Source organism: Sorex araneus, chromosome 11 (assembly GCF_027595985.1).
Source record: "Sorex araneus isolate mSorAra2 chromosome 11, mSorAra2.pri, whole genome shotgun sequence".
NCBI classification, from domain to species: Eukaryota; Metazoa; Chordata; class Mammalia; order Eulipotyphla; family Soricidae; genus Sorex; species Sorex araneus.
Window position 1 is genome coordinate 33,249,873 of NC_073312.1, and position 27,400 is coordinate 33,277,272.

Sequence of the window (27,400 nt, forward strand, 5' to 3'; positions counted from 1 at the left end):
GATGCTGAGCGTCTTTATAGGGAGCAGAACCACTCTCTCACTCCAGAGTTGGAGCTGAGGAAAGTTGCTACGTGAAATTGTGGAGGGGGTTGCCAGAGGGTGTTGATGTACCTGCTGATGTTGGTTCCTGGGTGACTCCTCCTCCCCGACGGGGCACAGAGAGGATGTGAAGGGATAGAGGATGCAGATTTAGGGGTTCCCACTGCCTTGGAGGCCCTACGATAAGGTTTGGCAATGTGTGTGTGTGTGGGTAACGCATTGGGGCAGGGCCTCGGGAGGGGGAAGGCGGTCTTGGAAGGATGAAAGCAGAGCTGGAAGGAGGCCCAGGGAAGCCTGGCTGAGGCCGGCTCAGTGCCCAGTCTCAGTTCTACAGAAACAGCTGAGCAGGACCTTGGGTTGGCTCTGCATTCTGCCTTGTGACCCTGACCTGGCTACTAACCTTGCTAAACCACAGCTTTCTCCTCTTTAAATCGAGACTATTCATTGCATGCATCACATAGAATCATTGAGCAAACTCACTATGATCGTGCTTAGTATGAGGTGTGAGACTGGGGGAAACTTGTCGCCATCCTTCTAATATTTGCAACAGAACTGAATTTGGGACATGTGACCCCGATGCCTGGGAAGTAACGCTGTCACATAAAAATGGATTGCGCTAAATCTGTGTTCGCTCTAGGAAGCAGGCCCGTCTGGGCTGGATGACAGACTGTGGGCCTGCCAAGAGTCTCTTCACATGAAGAAACCACAGCATCTCCTGGGAAGGAAAGATACCTTCACTTTTGGGAAGAGTAGGAATAGTTCCTGCCCCCTACCACCTGCCACCCTGCCCAAGGACAAGGTCCCAGACGGAGGAAAGAAAGGTGGATGTGGATACAGGATGGAGATTCTATTTTCAACCCACTGCCCCTGAATATATATAGAGAGGGTAAGAAGGGTCAACTTTGGATCCCTGAACCAAAGAGGGTTCTCTTCACTTTGGCGGCCACTTCGGTGGAAGGGAGACGGCCACTTTCCTCCACACCCAGTTGCGGTGGCACCAGGTGCTGCTGGAGGGATGTGACACCAACCGTATCTCTATCTAGGCTCTCAGGTTAGACGGCACTGAGGTCAGTAGGAGCAGACAGGACAGAAACTGTCAAATGGCCCTGGTAGTGAGCAGGAGAAGCTATGGAGTGATGTTTGGGAGCACAGCACAGCGATCCCCAGGCCTCCTCAAAAATTGGGCAGGGTCTTGGAGGGGGGCCTGAGATTCTGAGAGAGCTGTTGAAAGCAGAGAAAAAGAGGAACAGCCTGTGCCTGGGTTCTGATCCCAGTTTTCCCCTCAGGCTGGCGTGGCCTAGGAAACACACATTGTGCAAGTAAACATATCGTTATTTTGGGCCTAAGAGAAGCCAGCTTGGCCCTGCCTCCTTTTACAAACACTCAGACATGCAAACTGGTGTCAGTTTAAGCGGCCTTTTCAATAGGCCAGGGTCTTTTTGAAGCTATGGGTCTGATCTTTAGCAGATCCCCAAGTCTTTCTAATGAGTATAAGCAGAATTTTAAGGAACGAAATAGTTTTAGATCCTAAATTGATGATGCTGCACTTATAAGAGTCACCCTGTGGGCTGGAGTGATAGCACAGTGGGTAGGGCATTTGCCTTGCACGCGGCCAACCTGGGTTCAATTCCCAGCATCCTATATGGTCCCCCGAGCACTGCCAGGAGTGATTCCTGAGTGCAGAGCCAGGAGTGGCCCCTGAGCATCGCCGGGTGTGACCCAAAAAGCCAAAAAAAAAAAAAAGAGTCACCCTGGCCTTGTGAAGCCTTTGTTACATATGAGTATGTGTGTGTATGTATGTGTGTGTTTGTGCAAGATTGTGAATTAAAATTTATTTCTTACAGTTGATTTATGAGAAGGAAAAGAAAGAAAGAAAGAAAGAAAGAAAGAAAGAAAGAAAGAAAGAAAGAAAGAAAGAAAGAAAGAAAGAAAGAAAGAAAGAAAGAAAGAAAGAGAGAGAGAGAGGAAGGAAGGAAGGAAGGAAGGAAGGAAGGAAGGAAGGAAGGAAGGAAGGAAGGAAGGAAGGAAGGAAGGAAGGAAGGAAGGAAGGAAGGAAGGAAGAAGGAATGAAGGAACAAAGGAGAAAGAACAATTGAATCTCCATCCCAAGTAATCTTACTTTTTTATATACTGATGAAGACAGCAACTAGACCCAATGGATCAACATTTCTATTATTTATTTGCTGTGTGTCCATATTCAACTTGCTTGGCTCTCTGTGTCTGATTCTGTAATGATGCAATGATAAGAAAAAGTAGAAGCAGCACCTTCTTTGCATGGGTGATACGAGTATGAGTGACAATAAAGTAGGGAAGGCAGGTCCCATGGAAAGCATTCAACACCTGGTAACTTTATCAGAATTAGGTAAAAAGAGGATTGAGAGGTGGGCAGAGGATCAGTTCTTAAGGATTACTTAGAAGTGTCCACTTAGGGGGGCTGGAGCGATAGCACAGCGGGTAGAGCGTTTGCCTTGCATGCAGCTGACCCGGGTTTGATTCCTCCATCCCTCTCAGAGAGCCTGGCAAGCTACCGAGAATATCTCGCCCACATGGCAGATATTATGCAAGCTACCATGGCGTATTCGATATGCCAAAAACAGTAACAAGTCTCACAATGGAGATGTTACTGCTGCCCGCTCGAGCAAATCGATGAGCAACGGACGGACAGTGATACAGTGTCACTTAGGACTTTTTGGTAGAAAGTGATAGACAGCCACTCTGTTAGCATAGCCCAAAAGAAACTTATTGCCAGGGTAATAGAGACTCCAATATCTGAGGGAGGGCTACCCAAGCAGGTTGCAGGAATGGAGAAATTTGTGGGAGCATAGGGATCTAGGCTGTAGGTGCGAATGGGCGAGAACCTCAGGTGAATTCATTCCTCCCAGTTCTTGATCCTCCTTTCCTGCCCAAAGGAAAGAATCCAGCTGGCTGGGTTTGGTCAGATGCTTCCCTATTTGCCCTGGGCAGGTTGGGCATCTTGACTGGCAATCCTACCAAGAGGGCAAGAGGGGTGACTCCCCAAAGGAAACTTGGGTGTTATTGCCAGAGGCAGAGAGTATGGACAGAAGGCACGCAGCTCTTGTTTGTGGGGTCAGGGACTCTTGATGTGGGGCATGCTCCAGGATCTGATAAGAATGATTTGAATAGATAAAGAAAATTTCTCAAAGGATAATTCAGCCCATGAGTCTTGAATGTTCAACCAGGAGATTCAACTCTCATGGTCCAAGAAACTAAGAACATTGGCCAAAGATGCCTCTTACGGATAATGTGTGCTAACTGTTCTTTTGAACTCCCATGTTGCCTTAGAACAGCCCTACAGTCTAGATATTATCAATAATAACACTGTTGACTCTCTTCTTTTATAGAAGTGGAAATGAACGCTCAGGAGATGAAGATGCTTACCCAGTGTCCTGTATCTAGTGATAGACGACTCTGGACTCTAACCTGGATGTTCTTACTTTGATATCAACTGTTGGACACAGACCTCCAGAGACTTCATGCAATGTGCGGTCCTCAGTACTTCTAGAAGACTCACTACCTGGCATATGTAGACTAATCTGGTCTCCTTTAGAGAATAATGATATAATTGAGGCATGGATGAAGATGTAAGTAGGAGTAGATAGAGGGTACAGTTTGACATTCTAATATCTTTGGTGAGCCAAAGAAATAACTCAAAGGATGGCAGATACCACTGACCTGAGTACCACACTGCCACCAAATATTGCCAGGAGTGTTTCCAAAATCCTAAGGCATTACTGGGGAGCCCCTCAATATATCTTTTGTAATTTTTAGTGTTTAAAGGAAGACATTGGGTTGAAGATTGTCTTTAAATGTTAAAGTGTACGTTTTGAAGTGCCTCTTCTATAATTTGGCGTACTTTTTAAGAAATACTTAATGATTCAGAGTGGTAACTCAGTGGGCTGCGGGCATGGGATGCCCAGGTTCAATTTCTGGTACTACGTAGTCCCTGAAGCATTGTAGGAATGACCTCAATCACTGTGCCAGAAGGAGTTACTGGATACTGGCAGGTATAGCCCCCAAACCAAATATATATCTGCATATATTCATAATTCTTGGGTCACATTCTTACAGATTCTGATTTTGTTGGTCTAGAATGTGACCTAGAAATCACTAGACTTTTAAAAATTGCATGGAATTCAAAAGTGCAGCAAAATTTGACAATCCTTATTTTAAGAGTGGTATCATGAAGAACCAAGTTGTGAATACCTCGTGGAAAATTTTAAGATGAGACAGAGAGACAGAATTAATTCTAAAGCAGTGATTCTGAGCCCTCATACTCTTTTTCCAAGAAATTATAATATTATTACTATATTTATCCCATGTTAAAGATAAATGAATCATCAAAGAGATTGAGTAACTTACCTAAGGTCACACAAATTCTATTAGTTGAAACTCAGTTCAAGTTTATCTGACTCTCAAATTCAAGTTTTAAATTTTAAGCACACAGGAGAACAAAGCTATTCAAGAAAACTGAATAAGGACTTCTGGATAGCTCAGATTTGAAGCACGGTAGCACCTGCCATTGGTTGAAAATAAAATGTGCTGTTTTAGTATGTGAATGCATCTCCAATTTTAGGATAGAAGTCAATGGAAAAATAAATTTCACATTACACTAAAGCTGGTAGATTACTTCTCTCTGGAAAACAAAGGAAGCTAGTAGTTAATCTTAGGTCCAGCCATCTGTGATGAAGAGTAGTTAGACACTTAAGCATTCTGAGAAACTTAGACCAACTCTCTCAAACCCAGAAGTGAGCTTCCTAAACTGCCAAGAGTACCTTGAGAAAAAACAATGCCGGATGCAAGCCATACCAGAACAGCTTTGTGGCCTTTATCTCTCCAAAACCATATAGCAAGGATTTTTGACCATTTATTCTAAAAGTTTACTGACAGATGCTCCTGTGTCTTCTGTCAGAAGCATTAAAAACTTTCCTTGAATAGTTTGGTCTCTCCATACTCCTTTGATGTATCAAAGATGTGTGAGAAAGGGAGAGTCTGTACACTCCTTGAGGATTTGGAACTGTGTACCTGACTTCTTTTGCTATGCTCATAGTTGTTCTTCATTCACTCATGAATCAGTGTGTACTTATGAGTTGTCTATTAGGTACAGGGCATAAAGATGCACAGATTCAGTCTCTATCTTCAGAAAGCTCTATAATCCTATGAACTGAAAGCAAATAGAATGATAACCTAGATGATAAGTTCAGAGACAGCTCTATGTCCCTAGTCTTATTCTATCTCCTCTTATTTGGGAGAAAACCACAAAACTGTAAGCTCAAATAAATCTGAGTTCAAATCCTGACACTTTCCATCTACTGTTATATGTTGTGCCATGTATAGGAAACTGACAAATGGATACACAACATTCTTTTTTTGGGGGGGGGTCACACCCAGCGATGCTCAGGGGTTACTCCTGGCTTTGCACTCAGGAATTACTCCTGGCGGTGCTTGGGGGACCATATTGGATGCAGGGATCGAACCCGCGTTGGCCGCATGCAAGGCAAACACCCTACCCGCTGTGCTATCACTCTGGCCCCGATACACAACATTCTTATGTACTCCTAGATGTTCAAGAAATCTCAACATGGAGGAAAGAATTATTATTGAATGAGGAGAGTATTATAGAAGACTCTGGGAATACTAGGAAGGAAGAAGGTAAGGACAGCACATTATTTGAGTTCCAGAATTTCCACCCAGTGCTGTGAGTACCACTAAGCGCAGTTCTGCCTTCCTAGGAGATGTTTGGAAATGCATAAAGACATTTCTGTTGTCACCCTGACTGCAACATTGAGACTAGAGAATACTAACATTCCAAAAGTCTTGGACCTCCACAACAAAGAATGTCCTCCTCTAAATGCTCTTGGCATTCCCAGTGAGAAGAAACAAAAGGAGTTCTCATCTTTGGGGAACATAAAAAACTTCTTTGTGCATTTTCCTGAACAGTAATCAATAATCCATTAACTCGGGAAAGCTGAACACTCCATACAGAATCCAAAACAAATGGACAAACATCCTTTGGCAAGAAGCACGAAAAGGCTGGGTGGCCTTGGATAAAGCTTTTCACTTCTTTAGACCTACGTTTCTTCATTTTTATAGCACTAACAATCTAGCTTTATTTTTTGGTCAAACCTGTACCCGGGAATCACACTCTTCACAGAGCGTGGGGGACAGCGCTATGTTATTCTATAACTTTTTCATTTCCTCTCTCAGATAAGATAAAAAATTTGTAAATATTGGCCTAGAAAGGCTTTGTTTTTCTCATTTTTATATGGTAAATACATTGATGTTCATTAATCAAGCATGTGCATACATGCTAAAATTTAAATCCAAAGTATACAGAAATTCTAAAAGTCTTGATAAACTTTTATATATGAGCTTATCAAAATGCTCATATTTTTAGCTATTGAGCATTTTTCCTGGAAAAATATTTGAACCTTTTGGAAGCAAGTGTCAAACATAAACAAATCCATGGTAGGTACTAGCTAGACTTGAGTAGCAAAGAAAAAGAAGATTGTTAGGAAATAAAACAAGTATAATCCTAAATTGGGGTATGGCTCAAGAAAAGCAATGGTTCTGAGAGGTAATGCTCTAGTGTGGCCTTGCATATTGAAATATAAAGTTAAAATTATGATTACTTTTGCCTTGTGCCTGAATCATTCCTGTTACTTATTAGTCATTTTTCACTTGAAATAGATACTCCCTCATCCTTTCAAGTCATGAATTTACCATTATTGTTTTGTTTTAAGATTAAAATAATAATTATTTATTCTTTATTAAATATTGGTTCTTTAATAATTATTTAAATTATTCAGATGGTTGCATTAATTAGTAAGATAATTCTGTTAAAGTTTAAAGGTAAACCATTGAAACAGACTCACCCTGCTTTGGAAATGTGAACTTACTGTTCCAGATTTCAGGCTTTTGCAAAAGCTTTTGTCTTATTCCTTTAGAAGGGCTCTGTATTGTTTGACTATATCCTCTCACTCTGGAAGAACAAAATGCTTCCCACTGCTACCCGTGACTTTGTGCCCTGTATCACACCCATTCTTTTCCAGGGAAATGATGACCTAGAAGCTTGGAATTTAACCCCAGAAAATGACAAGGGTATGACGGAATTGGTTGTGACCAGAGATTCATGCCCTGCTGGCTCTGGGAAGGAATAAGCATCAATAGTGGGAAAGCATCAGGCTTCTGCACCAAACTCACTCCTGCCCCCATGTGGCCCTTCCCCTACTGCTCCTGATGGCTGGGAGAGGTCAATAGGGACAGTACTTCTTGGCTGGACCTCCTACAGGCCAGATGTTCAACTATTCAGAATGCCTTGCAAGTGAAGACATTACCATTCTCTCCCTCCAGATGAACAAACAGAAGCTCTCAGATCCTAATCAGCTTACTCAAGACCATGTTGTTTGACTTCAACTGATAAACAATCAGTTTGAAGTCAAACAAATGTTTATCATTGCATTTCTTAATACATGATGTATATAAAATTATGGACAATTGTTTATCATTATATTCCTTGATACATTATGTGTGTGAAATGATAGATAATTCTTGAGGTCTTGTTTTTGTGAGGCAAGTTTTGTCTAAAAGGTCTACGCAGTATTAGTTGTTCATATGGTATTTGATAGAAGGAAATAACTGAAGTTGACCTGATCCTGGATCCAGAGACTCTCTAAGGGATCCCTTGAGCCATCCAAGTCCAGTAGGACACAGTCTAGTGGGACAACCACGACTCAAGTCCTGACATTGCGTTTTACCAAACAAGTGAGCTTGGGCAAGATTTTATGAGATTAGCCACATTTCTCAGGCTCAGCTTTCCTTATCTGTTGAATGGAGAACAGGTGATAACCTCCTGACACAATTTCTATGAAAAGGAAATGAGGTTATGTAAGAAAGCACTTAGCCCCTGTTTAGGTATTCCAATCTTTCCCCTATCTTAGTACGTAGGTACTTATCCTGCAGCTGTGAATAACTAAAGGAGAGGGGATGAGAAGAGAAGCATGGCCTGGTGCATGGGACACAAGGAGTGAGATTGGGATGGATGTCTTCTCAGCACACTGTACTCTTAACTCCCTGGACTTTAGAATAGGTCCCTTAACTCAGCTCTGAGGGTAAATCATAAAACTGTGAAGAAACATAATTAAGAGGTGATATCTCCCTCTGCCCCTGCCCCATGAGAATTAGATTTCAGAGAAAAATAAATAAATTCTGTAATGTAGAGAACATAATCCTCAAGTTCTGATTCTATAGCTATTTTTAAAAAAATAATAATAATCACTATCACTGTATCACTGTCATCCCGTTGCTCCTCGATTTGCTCAAGTGGGCACCAGTAATGCCTCCATTGTGAGACTTTGTTGTTACTGTTTTTGGCATATCTAATACACCATGGGAAGCTTGCCAGGCTGTGCCGTGTGGGCAAAATACTCTCAGTAGCTTGCCAGGCTCTCCAAGAGGGGCGGAGGAATTGAACCCAGATCATCTGTGTGCAAGGCAAACTCCCTACCCGCTGTGCTATTGCACCAGCCCAATAATATTAATAATAATAATAATTTCTACAACAACAATAATAATTTATTGGAGGACCTTCTTGTGACAGATTGAGGTAATCAGGTAGTTTTTCTTTTTTCTTTTTAAATATATTTATTGAATCACTGTGAGAGCAGTTACAAAGCTTTCAGGTTTAAGTCTCAGTCATACAGTGATGAAACACCTTTCCCTTCACCAGTGCACATTTTCCACCACCAAACCCCCCAGTATAAGCCCTATCCTACATCCTCCCCCTACCTGTGCCGCAGACGATTTTCACATTACTCTCTACTTTAATTACATTCAATATTTTGACACCGGACCCACCATTGTTATGTGATATTTTCCCCCAACACTTAGATCTGCCTAAAAGGCAACATTAGACACTTTGTTTTCTATTGCTGATTGTGAATAGCACATGATGTTGCATGGCCGCAGTAGCAGCCGCACAATTTTGGAGTTCTGGAATTTTAATAATTAAGTCTGGAGGGATTTCTGTCAAAAGATGCTGGGTTCTGAGATTTGTGTCTGAGTCTATAGGATCATGGCCATTCAGCAACTGGATCAGGAGCCAGAGAGTGATTCTATAGCTTTTGGACAGTAAGCAATTTTGTGTTGAACCTAACTTTATTCTAACATTCTTTCTCCAGTCCCTATATGATTCAATTCATATCACTCTCCTTAGTACCAGTTTACTATCCTTCCTAACTAATTGAATACACTTTCAAATATGGTATCTCAACATTTATGAGTTTTATTTCTACTTCTCAAAAAGTGTGCTTTGCCGGTTGATAGTTCAGGGAACCAGAGTGCATGTTTTGTTTTCAGAAGCTCTTGGTTTGATCCCTGGCACAGCATGGCTATCTGAGCACCATTGACACCTGAATGACATCAGGTATGGTCCCAAAGCTAAATAAAATTACAAGTATTCTTTGACAAGTACAGGAATGCTAATAGTTCCTAAATACAAAGATGATAATTTTAGATAAAATATAACCAAAGAAGAAGGAGAAGGAGAAGGAGAAGGAGAAGGAGAAGGAGAAGGAGAAGGAGAAGGAGAAGGAGAAGTCAGTTCTCAAGAATTCAAGAAGAAGAAGGAGGAGGAGGAAGAGAAAAAGAAAAGGTAATATAAGGTCTTAGATTGTAATTTTCCTTTGAATTGTCTATTAGCTATAGAAAAATCTGATTGCTTAAATGTCAGAGAAAATGAAGAAAAAATGTTAAATTGTTTTAATCCTTTATTCTATTCTTCTCTATCCTATCTTGCCATATATTGACAGGATCCTTTAATATGGATCCTTAATTATATTCTTAATTCAGTTGGGAAATTAGTTGATAATTGACACAGAATAACTGACAGTAAGTGATTCCTCCAAGTGATTTGTAATGAAATAGGGATTACCTGTTTTAACCTAACGGGTTATGCTATGTTTCTAGGGCTTTACAGCTGGTAGTTTTCCAAGATTTCCCTCTTCTAGCCTTTTCTCATAAAATACTTCCACTTATATATGAGATTCAAGTAAAATTTCATTTGAATGATCAATTACTTAAGAGACTCATTTGACCCAAGGCAATGAACCTTTGTTATTTATTTTACCTTGGTTTGGGGGGGGGGGAACATACTAAGCAGTACTTAGGTCTTACTCCTAACTTTATCTATATTCAGATTCACTCCTGGAAAGTGCTGGGAAGACGATCTATGGTGCTAGGGATAGAAGCTGGGTTGGCTTCTATATATGAGGCAAATTACCTGCCCTATGACCTCTCCAGGAATAAAGGTTTAAGGATGGCATAGATAATTGTGGTATAGTGGAAAGAAAACTGAAAACAGGTTATGTTAACAGTCTTTGCTCTAATCCTCATCAGCTGTGTGATCACTTATAGAACATGAGATATGTTGAAACTCAAAGTCCAGCCTTATCACGCCAGAAGAGAACTGGGAGTCTAAGGGAGAGTACATGAAGTGACATGTGATTGTAATGGATTGCTAGGAATAATTTTCAGGAATTGAGGGCATGTAATGGAGGAAATGTTTGGAGGCCAGAGAGGCAACCCTAAAAACTTCTCAGAGTTTGTTAAGGAACCACCTAGACACATGGCTATTGATTTTAACCTTAGAGTATGAACACTTGTTCCCTCATTACCTTAAATTCCTTTTGCCACCCATCTGGTTCTCTAATGTCTAATTAAAATTTGGAAGTTTTATGAAAATTCGACAGGAACAGTTTTTTTTATGAAATGTTTTCCCTAGTGGAGCAGATTGTGCTGCTCGTCCAAGTCAGTTCTCAAACGAATATAACTCAGTCTTGTAGCCTTCATACAGGAAGGCAGGGAACGCAAAAATGGAGCTGGGATGAGCAGTGCCAATAACGATGCCCTCATACTTCTGACTCATTTCAGAACCATGATCTTGCCAATAGAAGCATCTCCTTAACCCCCAGTTTCGGTCTTATTTTGTTTGGGGGCCACACCTGGCAGTGCCTGGAAGGGAACCTTCTTGCTACACTGCTCCAAGAATGATACATTGTCAGAGATTGAACTCAAGGCTTCATCATGCACAGCATGTGTTCCAACCCTTTGGGCTACCTTCCTGGTCCATCCTCCAGTGCTTTTTCCCCTCATAGAAAAGCTATAGTCCTGACACTATGATTATAAATAAATTATCTTGTCTGAAGTGCACAATTGCTATATTAATTAGGACAAGCTAATTGCCATAACAGAGAATCTTTAAGTCTCAGTGACTTAAGATAGTAAAGGCTGAATTTTTGGTCATGTCTACACCCCCCTAAATCTTGGAGCCATCTACTGGACTCTACATACCACAGAAATATAAAGGGAGAGAGTCTAGACTGTGATGGAGCATGCATCACTTCCCACATTCTGCTGGCCAGAACTCAATCACATGAACCAACCTAACTGAAAGGGAGACTGGAAATTGTTCACTAGCATATGACCAAGAGGAAAAGGAAGCAAGGCTTGGTGAATATATTCTCTACTATAACTAAGCCCATTAATTCCATTTTGCAGATTAAATTGGGTTTGGGGTTTTGTACAGGGCAAGGGAGATCACTCGAAGGGCTGGTGTTGGGGCTGGAATGATAGCACAGTGGTAGGGCATTTGCCTTGCACTCAGCCGACCCGGGTTCGATTCCCAGCATTCCATATGGTCCCCTGAGCACTGCCAGGGGTAATTTCTGAGTGCAGAGCCAGGCATAACCCCTGTGCATCACCGGGTGTGACCCAAAAAACAAACAAAAAATATAACAAAGAGCTGGTGTCAGCACTGCCAAACAAACAAACTGGGTTTTGTATGGCTGAAGAAACTTATCTACTAGCCTACTGCAAGTAAGTGGTAAAACTAGCATGAGTTATTAGCACAAGTTCTTGGTAAGCCCTCAAACCTGACTCTAGCTTATTAGGTTTTGCAACCAGAGAAGAAACTGTCACTTGTGAGCACATTCCCCAAGTCTGAGAATTCTCTGCAATTTGCAAGGTAACGTGTGAACATTATTATTTTCAAGAATCACTTGAAAATATAGACAGTTGTGGGAAGGACAGGGTACTAAGCATGGTACCTTCATTACATACATGGTACCTTCATTACATACTTCATTACATACCCAGCAAAGGGGTAGGTCCTTGTTCCTGATGTGTTAGATGATAGGATTGATAGGATATTATGCTGCTGCTCCCTCATGCACTGCACTGTTCTCAAAGATTTCCTTGAGATTCTGCTATCATATAGCAGAAACATCTACCACATTTTAAGTTTGTGGACAGGAAATTAGAACCTTCAACACAATTTCCTATGTCATCATCTGCATGTTCTCTGGAACAGGTGTCACCTGAGACTACAGGTGATGTTTTTCAGTTCCCTGCTCTGTGTTCCATTTAGGACTAAGAATATCTCCAAAAGGTCTAGAAAAATGAGGCACAGGGCTAGAAAAATGAAGGATTTTATAATGCACAGGGTGTTTCTGCTTTATGATTAAGGAGGACTAATGGAAAAATTGCTAATCACAGTCAATCACACACTCTTTGGCCAAATATAAATTAATAAATGTACTCTTTATCAATCAAGATAAATAATATTTTTAGGTTCACTCTCATGACCATAATTATGTCTCTATTTATCCTAGATAATCTTAAGTATACAGAAGAGCCTGGCAAGCTCCCTGTGGCATATTCGATATGCCAAATACAGTAACAATAACAGGTCTTATTCCCCTGACCTTGAAAAGAGCCTCCAATCATTGGGAAAAATGAGTAAGGAGAGGTTACTAAAATATCAGGGCTGGGACCTTACTGGCACCCGCTTGAATAAATAGATGAACAACAGGATGATAGTGATACAGTGACAGTCTTAAGTATGTTTTTAACTTTTCTTATTGTAGAATTTATTAGTTCATGTTATGTGATAAAGTGGACGAGATGCTGTTCTGACAATTGGGTAGCTGTCTATTTGGAAGACTGTCTGAGTCCAATGTGGTTTGTAGCTTTTTGGAGTCAACTGGGAACTACCCTATTCTGTAGGACCCTCAAGTGGTAGAAGTAGGTATTGGTTTCTTGCCCTGAATTTAATATATTTTCAGGGTATCCTAACCATATTCCAAAGAAAGAATAACTGCTCTTTATTCTTGATCCTTTTGTACTCCACAAAGTCCCCTAATATAACTGTGTCTTACAATGCTATCGACCACTTTCCAAGGCCATTATGGATTCTGCATTCAGTCAGATGAAAGTTGCTGATTCTCTGGGTCTCCTTTTCTTGTGTCTTTGTGGTACTTTTTGCTTTCCTAGTTATATGTCCATCACCTCTTCACTTTCCCATCCTTAAAGTTCTACTCAGATATTGCCTTCATTAATTCTAGCTCAGCTTCCGGACTCTTCATGGAAGAGACTAATGAAGAAAAGTTCTCTGGGATGGTGTAAAACCAGTGATCAACCTCTAGATCCAGCCACCCAGACACTATAGACAGGGCTTTCGGGGCAAAAGGTTCATGGGTGTTACTTAATGGAAGCAGGACATTCTGTATCATGAAATGGTGTCACATTGCCTTTACACGGGAAAGTCTGTTCTTGTTTGGTGAAGAGTTTCCAAGGGTGAATGTGGTATCAGAGAGAAAGAGAAATGTTTTCTTCTGACATTTCCTAAGAAAACTTTCCAATCCATCCACAGCCATCATGTGCTATAGCCATAACCCAAACAACCCCATTCTATGACAGCTCCCCTTTGGAGGCCACCAATCTAGAGTAACACAAGGGGCAGACAAAAGAGCCCTCTGGTACATTAACCAGATTAGTAACCAGGCCTCTATTTCTTGAAGTAATACTAACCAACTGATTAATTAGCCCCCTGAGATTTTGTATTCTTAGAGCACTTGTTCTTATTCATCAGGACAAGAATCCTAGTCAGAGTAGAATTAACTCCTCTGATCACTAAGATTAAACATCAGAAACATAATGGTTTGACTATAAAGCAAATGGGACCTTTCTTTGCACCAGAGGCTAATGAAGCAAGACATGTCAATTAATTTGCTGTCCTAAAGCACCTTGTTTTCTTCATATCTTGGTTGTGCTGAACTCGCTCAGGAAAAGTCATATACCCAATATTCTTGTCAGCATTAGGAAGTGCCAGAAAACTTGCCCCTGCCTTAAAGAGTTTATTGTCTGTGACCTGAAGTTCTTGCTCATCTTCAGACTCTGCTTTGCAGGTGTCTGGCTATATGTGGGAAAATTCAAAGGCAGCTTTTTTGTTTTCTTCTGGAACCAAGTGATAGTGATACGAGGAGAGGTGAATAGCCTCGTGGATGCCCAGGATTTGAAGGCTTTGTTTCATGCTTGTTTGCTCCATGTGAGAAGCATTTAGCTCCACTGATTATGTACAGTTGAGGGTGACCTTTCCAGTTTTCTCTCTTAGAAACATGTAATTGAATGTGAAGCATCTACTGGTGGCTGCCAGTATGAAGAATTCCCAGGATAATGTGTTTGATTTTCACTTTTTGACATGCAATTCACGTTTATTAAGTGCCTTTTACATATAAGGCGCCGAGGAAGGTGCTTCACAAACATTATCTCATCTAGTATCATTTAAACCTCCCAGTCACCTCTGATATTAGCATTATTAGCCAGCTTTTATAGGCAAGATAAAAGGGTGGAAAAGAAATGGTAGCTCAGGGCTCTGAAAAGAGCTAATTCACTTCCAGTGGATGAATAAGCGTACTATCTAGTTTCTATTAGATGCATGTCAATAAACATGTTTAATATTAACACCTGCCTCACATTTTCACATTTGCATAATCCTTTCAACTTCTCAAAGCACGGCTACTCCTTTTATTCCTCATTGATGCCTTTGCTTGCCCTGTGCTGCTGACAGTTGAGGACTGTTTGTTTGATAGTATTTATTTTTTTCTGACTTAAATCTGTGCAGAGGAGCCTATATTGTTGCATTGCTAAAGTTCAGAATTAAACCCATTAAAAAAAAAATCTTGCTTCCAGAAATGAAATCTGCATCTTTATTTGCAGAGTCTCCCTGGGCTGGTGTAATTGCTGCTCTGTAGCAGCAGTACACGCAGAGCTCTCCTCCCAGAGCTGATTGCTATGGTTACACCGGCCCTCAACATTCTCAAAAACTCTGTTTTAGAAATCAAAGTGCTTTTACGATATCCTTTTCTGAATTTTCCTGTCTATCAGTTGATGTTGGTGTTAATAATAGTCAAAGGAAAAAAGAAAGGAAGGAAGAAAGCAGATTTATGTGCTTGTGTCATGGGGGTGCATTTATTCTTAAAAAAATAAAAATAAAAGACCAGAAAGCAGAAGAAATGGAGCCACGAGGAGATGACGGCAGAGCGGACAGGTGCTTATTTAATTGCTGCAGCTGGTGCCAAGTGTTTGGCATAAATTTTCTCCTCATTTTCAGTTGGCACCAGTGCTCACTTAACTTTTTAGCTCAAATATCCGAGGAGTCTAGGAAACTTCTCCTTTCTTACTTCTACAGGAAAGTAAGCAGTAGTTTTCTTATAAATATTGTAAGTCAATACCATTCTGACATTTTGTTTTGGGTGTCTAAGCCACCCATTGATTTTAGAAAGGGAAATTGGCTGACATGCAATTTGGCATTTTATTTGGTGTTGCCAAAATTTCTATGTGTTGGGCTTTTAATTTGTTTCATGAGATTTGATTCAACTGTTCAGACCCATGTGTGTGTGGTGGGTCTGGAGGCCATTCCTGTGAATTTTTACCAATCTGACTGTCAGTTCACTTATGGGCCTGGGAGCTACTCAGAAGGTTATGTGGTGGCAGGGATGGAGACTGGCTGGGTACATGCTAGGCATGCATCCTAACTCTTGCTCCCAACTGTGTGACTTTTATTTCAGAATTATATATTTGAGTCCATACTTTAAGCTGTTATAAAAAGCAGTTTTCTAAATTCTTCCATTAATGCGATATGTTCCTTTCACTGTTTTCATTCCCCCCCTTAAGCGGCAAAGGGAATAGCTGCAAAAATATTCTATGAGAGCTATTGTATGCACTTTCATTCTGCAAATGTTTATGAAGCATGAGCCCTGTGCCAAAACCTTACGAAGAACAAGCCATGTGCCAAAAACAATACAAAGAACCAGAAGGACTGCGGAGGTAAATAAGATAAGGTCTTTGCCTTTCAGCACGTTTGATTCCCCAAAGCAAAGGGAAGCAAGTCAGGAATTACTTAATGCAGTTCCTAGGGAAATAAAGATTGAACTAAAGAAAAGTCTCTGTGGTCAGTCGCCTCTGGTGACAGCCTTAACATCATGGAAAAAAATCTTCATCTTCCCCTCTCTTAAGTAAATTGTACTAAGAGAATGCTATTCAATTACTTTAAAGCAATCTCTGAATGTCCACACATTTCCCATGGCCTTTATCTTTCCCATGAACATACATAGATACTGGAGAGTTTTGAAGTTAAAAAAAATTAATGTCTGGAATTTGTTTCAAGTTGTATTCCATGGAAGAAAAAATTTAAAAAATTGTAGTTTAGAGCAGTGTTTTGCAACCTTTTCCCCAATGAACCCTTCAAACTTGTTTCTTTTCTGAGGCACCCCACCCCTGCATCCTTTCTGTCAGTCCCTTAGTCTGGTGCTCCCCCCTGCCCCCCACCCACATTCATATCACTTTCACCTTGTGGCCCTCTTGGAACATCCAAGTCACCCTAGGGGGTGGCATATGGCCCCAAAATGAGAAACACTGGCTTAGAGAGCATTAGGAGACCTGGGTTCTGGTTTTGTCTTTACCTCTCCTCTAGTTACTTGTCATCCTGTAGGCTGAGCCTTAATGACACAAATATTCTCTTCATCCTAAAGGTCTCTTGTTTTCCATTAAGCTGAGTGAACCTAGAACCTAGAAGAGCAGAGGAGATCAGAGGTTGAGAGAAGCAGAAGTGCTAGAAGTGGAAAGGAAAAGCAGTATTTGGGTGAGACACTCTTGGCCCCTCTGCCCTGTCACTGCCAACATTAAATACCACAAGCTTGTAAAAAGCCATGTCTCTAAAGCCACTCACAGTTCATACTGGGCCTGACTCTTCAATTCCATTGGGTGAAATACTGAGTCTGAAAAACTGTAGAAGCCTAGTGAGACATTCCTTCAGGATCTACAGTTGACTAGTCTTTGTATGGAGCCCATGAATAAAGCTTGAAGGTAAATAAATTGAGATGTAAGTAACTGACAGAAGGAAATGGGGGATATGTGGCATGAGTGCGAGGAATTCAATGTCTTCCATGGTTTCTTTCCTGTCTCATTTTACAGTAACAATCTGATCTGGTCCTATTAACTATATGCATATAGGTTGCTCAATCTATATAATGCCGTCCCTTGAGATTCTTCCTGTCCAGTTCACAGATTATTGCCCTGCCAACCATTGAATGTTGAAATACTCCATTCCACATTCAATATGATGCTTCTTTTGATTGATTTTATCACCAGTCCCTGCTATCTGTCTCATCTCATCTCAATTTATTAGCCCAGGCTTCAGGGCCCTGTGACTTTGATAGTATTAAAAATAGCAGCCAGGATATGGAAATAACTCAAATGTCTGAATGATGTCTGAATACATGAAGAAGTGATATATATGTACATATATATATATATATATCATCATCATTCTCCCATTGATCATAGAATTTCTCAAGTGGTCCCAGTAACATTTCCATTCGTCCTAGCCCTGAGATTTTAGAAGCCTCTCTTTACTTGTCCTTTCCAATGGTGACACATTGGAGGTTCTTTCAGGGTCAGGGGAATGAGACCCATCATTGTTACTGGTTTTATATGCAATAGAATACTATGCAGATATATGAATAGATGAAATCTTCCATGTTGTTGAAACTTGGATCAAAATGGAAGGTATTCTGTTAAGGAAAATAAGTCAGAAAGTGAAGGACAAATGATAGATGATCTAACTCATCTGTGGTATTTAGAAAAATAAAACATGGAAAAGAATAGTATCACAAAATGAGAAATCTTTAGCCTTAGATTACAAACCTAGATAACCAAATAGGGAAGGAGTGAGGGAATGATGATATGGTGGACTAGAAATGATATTCAGTCATTGGTGGAGGGTCTTCAGGCACTTTGGCGGTAGTGAGGTGTGGTAACTGTATACCTCAAGATCATAAGCATTTACACTACTGTCAACATAGTATATAACCTATAATCATAAAGGTAAAAAAGCAAAAAATTAAAAAATGAAGCAACAGGAAATCCAGTTTCAGTCTTGGCTCCTGTTTCCTTAATATTGTGTAGTTTAAAGCAAATTGTTAAATTTCCTCTACCTTCATTTCCCTTGTTGATGAAACAAGTCGAAACTGAAACCTCCCACTGTAAATGATCTTCTGTAACTGCTAATTCAGTACGACCACCATGGTCTTCTTTTTTTCAGGAATGCCTGGATTCAAATATGCTGGCCTACTCTGTCAATAGCATATACAACTTTGACAGGCTCTGTGTCACAAATTTTGGTCTTTAATATGCCATTCCCCTGGTTTTCAAGGCCATCTCCTGTAATTATTTGTAGCATTCCTCTGCCCTGGACAAGTTACGGGTTTTAAGAGTTCTGAACAAACCCAACTGCTTCCATTCTGTCTGCTCTGGCTCTATGCCATTCTGTGCAGAAAGCAGCTACAAGTCCTCTTATACCCATGACTGTCAAATGCCAACTCAAAGCCCTTCTTATTTACAAGTCCTTACTGGATAACTGACCTGAAAATAATTTTTGTTTATTTAGAGGCAAGTTCAATAGTCATACCTGTGGCCCCAGTGGTGTTTGACTATCCTATTAAAAAAATTAGAGGGGGCTTGAGTGATAGCACAGCGGTAGGGTGTTTGCCTTGTACGTGGCCGACCCAGGTTCGAATCCCAGCATCCCATATGGTCCCCCGAGCACTGCCAGGAGTAGTTCCTGAGTGCATGAGCCAGGAGTGACCCCTGTGCATCGCCGGGTGTGACCCAAAAAGCAAAAATAAATAAATAAATTAATTAATTAAAAAAATTAGAGGGCAGGGAGAGAGGAGGCTCCCAAGCAGTGCTCAGGGGACCTGGAAGCCTTTCCCTCAGTACTCAACCAACCGGTCATATGGTTCAATACTAGGGCCTAGTGATGCAATGCTGCTCTGGCCTGGTGGGGCTGAGGGAATCCAGGACTATATTCTGCAGTGCTTGGACTAGAAGGGTGGATGGACCAGGCTGGATTCAAACTCTGGGCCTTATGCATGTAAGGCATATGCCCCTGACCACTGAAATATCTCCTCGGCTCCTTTTTAAAAGTCCAAATAATTCCTCCAATATTTCCCCTTACAAAGGACTTGACTGTCTTTTATACCTATGTACAGTGTTGGAGTTATTTTTTTAATTCATCATGGGGTGGGCAGTGAGATAGTATGAGATTAAGGCACTTGCTTTGTATAAGACTGAGCTGGATTTCATAAGTTCATCTCTCTTAACAGTTGCATAGTATTCCATTGTGTAGATGTACCAAAGTTTCTTTAACCAGTCATCAGAAAGAGAGGGACAGACATAGAAGGACTGCACTCATTTGTGGAGTATAGAATAACATCACATGAGGCTGACACCCAAGGACAGTTGATACAAGGGCCAGAAGGATTGCCCCATAGCTGGAAGCCTGCTTCATGAGCACAGGGGAGAAGGCAGATGGAATAGAGAAGGGATCACTAAGAAAATGATGGCTGGAGGAATCAGTTGGGATGGGAGATGTGTGCTGAAAGTAGATAATGAACCAAACATGATGACCTCTCAGTGTCTGTGTTGCAAGCCATAATGCCCAAAAGTAGAGAGAGAGTATGGGTAATATTGTCTGCCATGGAGGCACGGGGAGGGTGGGAAAGGGGGGGTATACTGGGGATATTGGTGGTGGGGAATGTGCACTGGGGGAGGGATGAGTATTTGATCGTTGTGTGATTGTAACCCAAACATGAAAGCTTGTAACTATCTCACAGTGATTCAATAAAAAAAAAAAATTTAAAAAAAGACTGACCTGGATTGCCAGTACTCCATCTAGTCCCCTAAGCATCTCTAGGAGTGATCCCTGAGCACGGAGCCACGAGTAAGCCCTGAGCACCATTTGGTGTGACACCAAAACAGAACAATTCAAATGACATCATAAGTATTTTATCTCATTGATGGTCTTTGTGAAACATTAGTGAATGCCCTAGCATTAGCTCTTCTTCCAGTGTTGGATGGTGAGGGTTGAATTTTTCAATAATATAAATACACATAGCTTTCTAAATATTTTTAATTATTTCCCCAGTTGACTCCGAAGTATTGTCAGTGTTAATTGGAGGTTTTCTCCCTTTCTGATGGAATTTGGAGTTACCCAACTTCTATTGTCTACTATTGTCCCAGCCAGACCTTCTCTACTCCCTCAGCCTGCATCAGCAGATCTTGCCAAAGGCATACATAACTTTATTTATTTTTTTCTTGATTTTAATTCAAATTTTTTTAATTTTTATTTATTTATTTATTTATTTTTAAATTTTTTAATTGAGTCACCATGTGGAAAGTTACAAAGTTTTCAGGTTTAAGTCTCAGTTATACAATGCTCGAACACCCATCCCTTCACCAGTGCACATATTCCACCACCAAGAATCACAGTGGGGGGACGGGGTGGAGCTGTACTATGATTCATACATAACTTTAAATCATAGACCTCTGCACATCAGTGATTCCCTAATTCCCTATTATCTTTATTATTATTATTATTATTATTATTATTATTATTATTATTATTATTTTGCTTTTTGGGTCACACCCAACAATGCACTGTGGTTACTCCTGGCTCATGCACTCAGGAATTACTCATGGTGGTGCTCAGGGGACAATATGGAATTGCTGGGAATTGAGCCCGGGTCGACTGCGTGCAAGGCAAATGCCCTATGCACTGTGCCCCACCTGTGCTCCAGCCCCACCCTATTATTTTTTAAAAACATATTTATTGGGTCTTTGGGGTGAGATTCACAGTAGTGTTGGAGGCCACCAGGCTACATTCTGGGGTGCTCAGGAGGCCGTGTGGTGCTGGGGATTGAGCCTGGGGCCTTATGCCGGCCAGGCACGTGCTCCAGCCTGTTGAGTCATCTTCTCAGCTTTAATTTATCCTTCTTAAATTGCAGATGTGTTGTGATCACCAGGAGGCTTGTTCAAAGATCCGTCCATACAGTTTCTGAGGCCAGAGGTCTGGAGTGGAGTCCAGAAATTTGCATTTCTAAAAGCTCCCTGAGGTACTGAGGCTGCTGCATCGAGGTCCACACTCGGTAAACTCATGATCTATTTCTTTTATTTATTTATTTATTTATTTATTTATTTATTTATTTATTTATTCTTTTTGGGTCACACCCGGCGATGCACAGGGGTCACTCCTGGCTTTGCACTCAGGAATTACCCCTGGCTGTGCTCAGGGGGCCATATGGGATGCTGGGATTTGAACTCGGGTCGGCCGCGTGCAAGGCAAATGCCCTACCCGCTGTGCTATCTCTCCAGCCCCTCATGATCTATTTCTTTTCTTAGATATCAGGAAAAATGATTAGTTTCCTTATCCATCCTGCTCCTAATCTTCTGAATTTCCTTCTTATTCTTCTAGGACTAAGACCGTGATCCTGTCTATTTTCATTAAGTGCCTTCCGTATCTGTACCATTGAGACATCCCTTATTTTTCCTTCATGGCTCTTTATATATAATTTCTCTTCCCAGCAGTTCTACCAGCTCAAAAGTCTTTTGTGACTTTTTCCTGAGCTTTGTGGTGCTGGCAACTCTGCTCTCAAGGATTCCAGGTGCCACAGCCATGTTCAAGCTCTGGTGCACCCTTAGAGGTATGAGAGCACCACAACTTAAGTATGTGACTCCTCGGTGAGCACCACAACAAAAAATGCAAATGAACACCACTATCAGGAGCAGGACTCCCACTAAGTTATATGTGCACATCACAGTGACCTCTCAGCACACACCACATACGGCTGCTTGAGAATACCCGAACCAGATGTGCAACCCCTGGAGAGCGTCAGAGCCAAATGCAAGCAACCCCACCATAGCAACAAAAACAAAGGAAAGGGAAGAGACAAAACTGACTGGTTTTTGAAAATTAACTTTTCTTCCCCAAGCCAGTAGACTTTCTCCATAATGTAATAATAGCAATGAATGTTCTTTGACTTCCAACTGTGTTTGTTTCTAGGCATCTCACTAATCACTGCATAGTTTTTATATATAATTTCATGTGATAAGATATCCTTATATCAACCCTCTGTAGATTTATTTTTGCAGATTTAAAAATAAACTAGTCTCAAAGAGAATCAGCAATTAATAGCCCAGTAGCACCTCTGATAATGCTAATTCCTGTCTCCTGTGCCAGAGGCTTCCAAACTAGGTGTGACTGAATCCTGGGAATTTGAATGCAGGACTATGAATCCTTCATAATCCCTCAAGTGTAAATCTGATGTAGGCGGTCACATAAATTTTGAGAAACATTCCCTTGGTATTGACATAATTGGCCATTTCCTTGCTTTAAACATTTTCCTCGGTTGCTATGATACACTATTTTTCTGGTTCTGCAGCCTTTCAGAGTTCATTGTTCTCCATCTTTGACTTCATCTCCTGCCCGTCGCTGCCCTCCGCCTTGTCCTCCCTCTGTTCTCTGTCCCCAGGAGCCCATCCACCACTTGCAGGGCTCCAACTTGGGCAGATGGTTTGCAACCTTGCCCTTCTGGCGCCAGCCTCCTGGTGAGAGTCAGGCAGCAGTGTGGAATGATTTTGGAACCGTGAGAAACCATTGCCCAGACCCTGGCTACAGGCTGAGAAAGGTGACATTGACCTGGGGCTGGAGGCCTCTTAACACCCCTGGTTTTCCTGTTTTCTAAGATCCCTGGACTTGGCAGCTTTCTAATCAAATCAGTTCCATCAAAGAGCTGATCACTTTACACAGTCACACTAATGTGCTCATTCCCCAACTCATTTGCATTTTTAAAGCCTTTTATCTCATTTGTGAGTTTAACTGTGGAGGTATTGAAGACATTTCAGGCTTCACTTAGCAGATCCTGGGAATTTAGACTGTAAAGGAAGGAGGACCAAGGAGGGGATTTTGAAGAGGCCTTTTCTCCCCACTTGAAATATTTGGAAGCTTGTGGGAAAAGCAGTCAGTAATGAGAGGGCAGGACTCTGCCTGACCATTGCCCATCCCGTACACCAGCTGCAACTGTAGCAGATCTGTCTCTCCAAGTTCAGAGGATGAGGACACATTGCCATGTTGGCTTCCCACACTCACAATGGCTCGATGACTCCTAAGCCCTCAACTCTGCTTCAACATTGCCTTTCTTGCAGCTCTCTGTGGCCACACTGCTTACATAGGTTCCTCCTGGTGACTTTGTGTTGGTTAGCTGTTTCCTTCATCACGTGGGTCACAGTTTGTGATTATTTTGCTCATTGTCTTGTTCCTCCTGTGCCTGTTTGGAGAGTCAGCCTCCTCAGGTGGAAGTCCCTGGGCCTTGACGCCCACAGTGATTCTCAGAGCATAATGCTGGCTCATGGCAATATCAACTCAGCCTCCCCCGAAATGTTCAGAGAGGCTTTCCCCAAGATGCCCAGGCATTTTCTAAGACTTATCACCTTCATATGTGGAACTAAGGCCCACTGAGTCTCTGAGGACCTCAGGAGGAACTGAAACTATTACTTAAAGAACGCAGTTTAGTGACGTTGCTGAAATACCTTTTTTGTTTTTCTTTTGCTTTTCTTTTGTTTGGGGGCCACACCCTGCAATATTCAGGACTTAAACCTGGATCATTGCTTAGGGATCACTCTTGGTAGAGCTTATGGGGTGCCAGGGATCAAACTCAGGTTTGCTGTGCAAGGCACAACACCCTACTATATTTTTGGCTCCTAAAACAACTTTTTAAATGAGAGACCCCTACCTTAAGGCAGTGCAAATACCTACAGGCAAGATTTGTCTCATAAAACCGTCTCCTCCCAGTCATGTGAGACTGCCCCCAGTCCTTGAATCCTTAGGCACAGATTGAAACGATCAATTTCTTACTTAGTTCAGCGTATAAATGATGCATTTGTACAATTAATTTAGAATTCACAGCCACATAAATTCTACACATATTAGCAATTGTCTTTTTATCCCACTCATGTGTCTGATTTTGTTTGCTTGTCCAGCTGCAGAAGAATCCACAGGAGTGAGGTGCTGCCGTGGGTCCCAAAGGTGGACATCTGCAATAGAAAGGGCTGGCGAGCGACACTGCCACCGCCTAGCACATCCAGTTCTATGAGAAGCAGCAGCTTCGTTTTCCTGTAGCTAACCCAGTGGTGAAAGATTTTAGGTGTTCATTCTGAGGGCAGTGGAGTCACTTCACCATTAGGGCTGACTTAGAGGAAACTGGAAGTGACATTGAGAGACCCTGAAATAGACTATGGATTATTATAAATCAGGGTCCAGAGAGATAGTTCTAAGGGTTGGAGCACATCCCTTGCATGCTGCAAGTTTAATCTTGCATTATCTGTCCCTGCTCCCATACCACAAAGCTAGCTGGAGGCCCCAAGCACTACTGGGCCTAAGCACTGAACCATATGGTGGGGTTGGCCAAGTATGGGAATGGTCCAAGGTCTTCTGAGCAGTGACTGAGAGCCTCCTGCCCCAAACTGAAAAAAAGGAACAGAAAAAACTACCAGGTATCCTGTGAAGAGGTTCAGGACAAATTTCCCCAAGTCTTTGCCATGTAGATTCTCTTGTGCAGAAGTACTGGAGATATTATAGTTTCAAAGGAAATGGTTGTCTCCCTCTTTAATCTATCTAGAAGAATTAAAATAGGTAGTGGAATATATAGAATTACTTACAGAAATAACTTTAGATGACTCATCTGTAAGATAAGGCAAATATCTAATTACAAACCATCTGATCTTTTCAGTGTCCTTTGAATTGTCTTCCTTACTGGCTGGCATATATAAATTATTTTACCTTCCTGTTCTCTGAACCTCTCGTATTTGAGGGAGTTCCACAGTGGGAAACTTAATTTGTTTTTCTCCTGTTATTTTGTTTTATGGTAATTTAACTATTAGATCAGTCTAAAGAAACTTGAAAGGAAGAAGAGTTTTTTTCTTCTCTAATACCTGTATTATTATCCTCTTATTATCTTTGGACTATTTTACAAAGTCACAAAAAGTTGGTATCAGTGCAAATTATTCCTAAAATAAAGGTGCAAATACATTTTTGTCTTTTGGAAATGCAATTTGTTATTGCTCTGGGGGTACAATCTTTTTAACATCCATAGGCAAGTTTATTTTAACTTTCTTGATTGCTGACATTTTGAATTTATCTTTGAACTGGCAATAGGACCTTATTTTTCTTTCAAAAATTAGCTAATAAAATCTCCAGAGCACTAAATTTGTATCTGTACAATAGACATAATTTTAGCCTGTAAAAATTTGTGATTTTCAGAGGAGATGCACATGTTGATTTTTTTTTATTTATTTTTTTTATAATTTATTTATTTTTAATTAGAGAATCACCGTGAGGGTACAGTTACAGATTTATACACTTTTGTGCTTATACTTCCCTCATACAAAGTTCGGGAACCCATCCCTTCACCAGTGCCCATTATCCACCACCCGTAAACCCGGCGTCCCTCCCACCCTCCCCAATCCCATCTCCCCCCCACCCCACCCTGCCACTGTGGCAGGGCATTCCCTTCTGTTCTCTCTCTCTAATTAGCTCTTGTGGTTTGCAATAAAGGTGTTGAGTGGCCGCTGTGCTCAGTCTCTAGCCCTCATTCAGCCCGCAACTCCCTTCCCCCACATGGCCTTCAACTACAATGTAGTTGGTGATCGCTTCTCTGAGTTGCCCTTTCCCCGGAACGTGAGGCCAGCCTCGAAGCCATGGGGTCAACCTCCTGGTACTTATTTCTACGGTTCTTGGGTATTAGTCTCCCACTCTGATATTCTATATACCATAGATGAGTGCAGTCTTTCTATGTCTGTCTCTCTCTTTCTGACTCATTTCACTCAGCATGAAACTTTTCATGCCCATCCACTTAACTACAAAATTCTTGACTTCCTTTTTTCTAACAGCTGCATAGTATTCCATTGTATAGATGTACCAAAGTTTCCTCAACCAGTCATCCGTTTTGGGGCATTCGGGTTTTTTCCAGATTCTGGCTATTGTAAACAGTGCTGCGATGAACATACATGTGCAGATGTTGTTTCGATTGTACTTTTTTGCCTCTCTGGGATATATTCCCAGCAGTGGTATTGCTGGGTCAAATGGGAGCTCAACCTCTAGTTTTCTGAGAATCGTCCATACTGTTTTCCAAAAGGGCTGAACTAGCCGGCATTCCCACCAGCAGTGTAGAAGGGTCCCTTTCTCCCCACATCCTCTCCAACAGCGGTTGCTTTTGTTCTTTTGGATGTGTGCCAGTCTCTGTGGTGTGAGGTGGTATCTCATGGTTGTTTTGATCTGCATCTCTCTGATGATTAGTGATGCAGAGCACTTTTTCATGTGCCTTTTGGCCATTCGTATTTCTTCCTTGGTAAAGTTTCTGTTCATTTCTTCGCCCCATTTTTTGATGGGGTTGGATGTTTTCTTCTTGTAGAGTTCAACCAGTGCTTTATATACCATTGATATCAACCCCTTATCTGATGGGTATTGTGTAAATATCCTTTCCCATTCTGTGGATAGTCTTTGGATTCTGGTCAATGTATCTCTTGCGGTGCAGAAGCTTTTTAGTTTAATGTAGTCCCATTTGTTGATCTCTGTTTTTACTAGATTGCTTAGTTCCGTGTCACCTTTGAAGATACCTTTATCTTCAATATCGTGGAGGGTTTCGCCGACCTTGTCTTCAATGTACCTTATGGTTTGTGGTCTAATGTTGAGGTCTTTAATCCATTTTGATCTGACTTTTGTGCATGGTGTCAGGTCAAGGTCTAAACCCATTTTTTTGCATGTGGTTGTCCAGTTGTGCCAGCACCATTTGTTAAAGAGGCTTTCCTTGCTCCACTTCACATCTCTTGCTCCCTTATCAAAGATTAGATGATCATACATTTGGGGTTGTGTGTAGGGATATTCCACCCTGTTCCATTGGTCTACGGCTCTGCCTTTGTTCCAGTACCATGCTGTTTTAATTGTTACTGCTTTGTAGAAAAGATTGAGGTTGGGGAGGGTGATGCCTCCCATCATCTTTTTCCCAAGAATTGTTTTAGCTATCCTTGGACGTTTGTTATTCCATATGAATTTTAGGATTGCTTGATCCATTTCTTTGAAGAATGTCATGGGTATACTTATAGGGATCGCATT

General features: G+C 41.3%; 1 protein-coding gene across 3 annotated transcripts in view; it reads left to right on the plus strand.

Moving 5' to 3' along the window:
- LOC101543562 (protein FRA10AC1) overlaps positions 1–27,400 on the plus strand; it is a 73,218-nt gene that overhangs the window by 2,791 nt on the left and 43,027 nt on the right. Inside the window, exons 3-9 of one of the 3 annotated variants that reach the window (XR_008627065.1) lie at positions 677–925; positions 3,402–3,641; positions 5,620–5,709; positions 7,110–9,709; positions 16,069–16,221; positions 16,926–17,035; positions 21,240–21,380. The gene's annotated coding sequence lies outside the window, so the exon portion shown is untranslated. Of the gene's footprint in view, positions 1–676; positions 926–3,401; positions 3,642–5,619; positions 5,710–7,109; positions 9,710–16,068; positions 16,222–16,925; positions 17,036–21,239; positions 21,381–27,400 lie in introns of those variants that run through there. The other 2 variants (XM_055119379.1, XM_055119380.1) reach the window with 2 other exon arrangements.